At 42.2% G+C, this 2,856-nt stretch overlaps 1 pseudogene; it reads left to right on the top strand.

Moving 5' to 3' along the window:
* Window positions 1–1,395: 1,395 nt before the first annotated feature.
* On the top strand, window positions 1,396–1,723 carry LOC142434947 (DNA-directed RNA polymerase III subunit RPC10 pseudogene; annotated as a pseudogene).
* The last annotated feature ends 1,133 nt before the right edge of the window (window positions 1,724–2,856 follow it).

The raw sequence follows: 2,856 nt of genomic DNA on the forward strand, positions 1-2,856 counted from the left end.
TGTCATTGGACCAAAGCATTGATGCATGTGAACTATGGTGTTGGTGAAAATATTGAAAGTGCTGTAGACTGCCAGATGAACAAACAATTTTTCTCTGGAAGAAGTAAAACCAGAATGCTTAGAAACGTAGTACGATTTCAATACACAAATTCTGTATATGTTTCAGGAGAGATAAATTCTGCACATATTCTCAAGAGAGATCAGGCCCTTGAATAGAACATCATGTTTGGTAAATAGAGGGACAGTGAGAAAGAGGAAGATACTCAAGGGCATGGATTGACATAGTGACTGCAAACATAGGTTCAAACATAACAAATTATGTGAGGATGGTGGAAGGCTAAGTCAAGTTTTGTTCTGTTGTGCATACAATAGTTATGAGTATGAACCGTCTCTGTCTTGATGACAAATAACAACAAAATTAACAGCTAAATATATACTCAAGAAAACAAAGGGACAATCATTTTCATGTTAATAAAGTACAAACATATGAGTCAAACATCTTATCATTGTGAATGAGGGGAGTGCATGATGCGGACCCAATGCCCATCTGTAGACAGCTGGACATCCCTTGCAGAGGGGTAGTGGGGAGGAGATGAGTCACTCAGGGTTCAGTGTAGCAACAATGAAACTCAAAACCTTCCTCTGGTTCTTAAACGCTTCCTCTCCCCAATTATCATGATCCCAATTCTACCTTGCAAACCTGGTTAGAGCAGAGGATGCACAGCGGTACAGATGAGAACTGGAAAAATTGGGAATCTAGGACAGATGAACCCCTCAGGACCAGTGGTGAGAGTGGCAATACCGGGAGGGAAGGTGGGGCAGAAAAGGGGAAATGATCACAAGGATCTACATATGACCTCCTCTCTGGTGGATGGGCAAAAGAAAGGTGGGTGAAGGGAGATGCCGGGCAGTGTAAGATAAGATAAAATAATCATTTATAAGTTATTAAGGGTTCATTATGGAGAGAGGAGCGGGCAGGGAGAGGGAGGAGAAAAGGAAAATGAGGAACTGATTCCAGGAACCCAATCAGAAAGTGAGCTTTGAGAATGATGACACACGCAATTGATGTATGTATGGATTGTGATACGAATTGTATGAGCCCCAATAAAATTATTTAAAAATAAAGAAACGTAGAAATGAAAAAAAAAACTCCCACTAAAATAAGTCACCACATTTACTGTAGATACTGGTGAAAATGAATGCAAATATATGAAAAACAAAGAAAACACCAAGATTGGCACTTTCAAAGATAATACCTTTGACAAAAAGAAAAAGCAAGTATAGGTGATATAAACAAAAAATAAGTATATCTATTTTTCTTGATTATATGACTATGTATTTAGCAAATGTCAGATACTAAAATTAGTGCTAAAATTAATGTAGCACTTTGCTACCATGCTGCTCTTCTGCGTGGGCTGTGGCAACGCACTGATTATGGAGGAAGGCCAACACTCTCACCACTTCGCCTGCAACACCGGTCCCTACGTGCACAGCATCACCCGAAAGAGGACAACCCGGAAGTAATCCTAGCTGAAAGAAGTGGATGACCTGCTTCAGAGGAGCAGCTGCCTGGAAGAATGTAGACTCCCCTGAAGAGCCGTGTCCCGGATGGGAGCATCCTTGTGCCTACATCATGCAGCTGCAGACCTGCTACGCCGACAAGCCAATGACCACCTTCTACGAGGACTGCAATGCCCTGTGTGGGCACCGCCTGAGCGACTAGGATAAGGCTGTCCCGGAAGCAGCCCTGTCTGGTCTTTTGGGCCCTGTGGACCCATGGTCGTGAGCCTGAAGGCACACAAACCCTCTTTGGGTGAAGAGACTGGGCATGAGGAAATGCAGCCCGTACACAGTTGGGGTGGGCGCCTTCGTTTCTGCCCAGGGAGTTTTTGTTGCATGAGCAAGAACACCAGCAACTGTGTCTGCTATGCTTAAGGTCCGGGAAGCTGACTCCTTCGCCACCGTCTGGCCTCATCAGTGTCTATACTGTTCATGAAAATAGTAAAGCAGAACCCATCTGCTTAGAACATGACATCTGCCTCCACCTTTAGCGTTCATTGGACACCTATTTAAGAAAAATGTCGTCTGAATATTAAAAAAATAATGTATACTGTAATGCAACATAGAATAGAACAGTATGAACTTATATTCTCTATACTGTCAGTAAACACATTAAAATGATAAAAATCTTATTTACACTGTGGGAATATTTTTAGATAAATCGAATACATGTCATATAAAAAAGTCACTCCAATAAGGCTGTAAACAATAACATTTGGCCTCTGTCTGCGTCCTGCGTGTGGCCATCGTGCTGCTGCCTCCAGCCACCACTCTGGTATGGCACTGCCAGGGACCCGGAGGAGACCCAGGACTCCACATTTGGTCATAATGCTCACCCAGGGTCCTGGTAGAGTTACACAGCTGTTCTGTCAGTATAAAGATGCACTGACTTGCCATTAGAAGGACTTAAGGATTCAGTTCATTATCTTGAAAATCTATGATGAGAATGACCCCCAAAAGCTGTCAGTAAATTCCCATTGTATAAAAAACCTAGGTTTAGACAGTTTGGACTAAGTGGAGATTATCACGGCCATGGAGAATGAATTTGAGTTTGAAATTCTGGAGAATGGTTTGCAAGACATTAGACATCAGGCCACCGCACACAGAGATCATTGAAATAAGATAATTCCATCGCGTGAGCCTTATGATAAACCTAGGTACAGCCTGGGAGTGGTTTCCAGACTGCAGTGACTATAGAGGAATACAGGATGAATATGAAATATTCTATGAGATGAGGAAAAGGAGTTGATTGATCCAGGAAGTTTTATTTAATTTTTCAACAGTATCTATTGAATG

This window comes from Tenrec ecaudatus, chromosome X (assembly GCF_050624435.1).
Source record: "Tenrec ecaudatus isolate mTenEca1 chromosome X, mTenEca1.hap1, whole genome shotgun sequence".
Taxonomy (NCBI): Eukaryota; Metazoa; Chordata; class Mammalia; order Afrosoricida; family Tenrecidae; genus Tenrec; species Tenrec ecaudatus.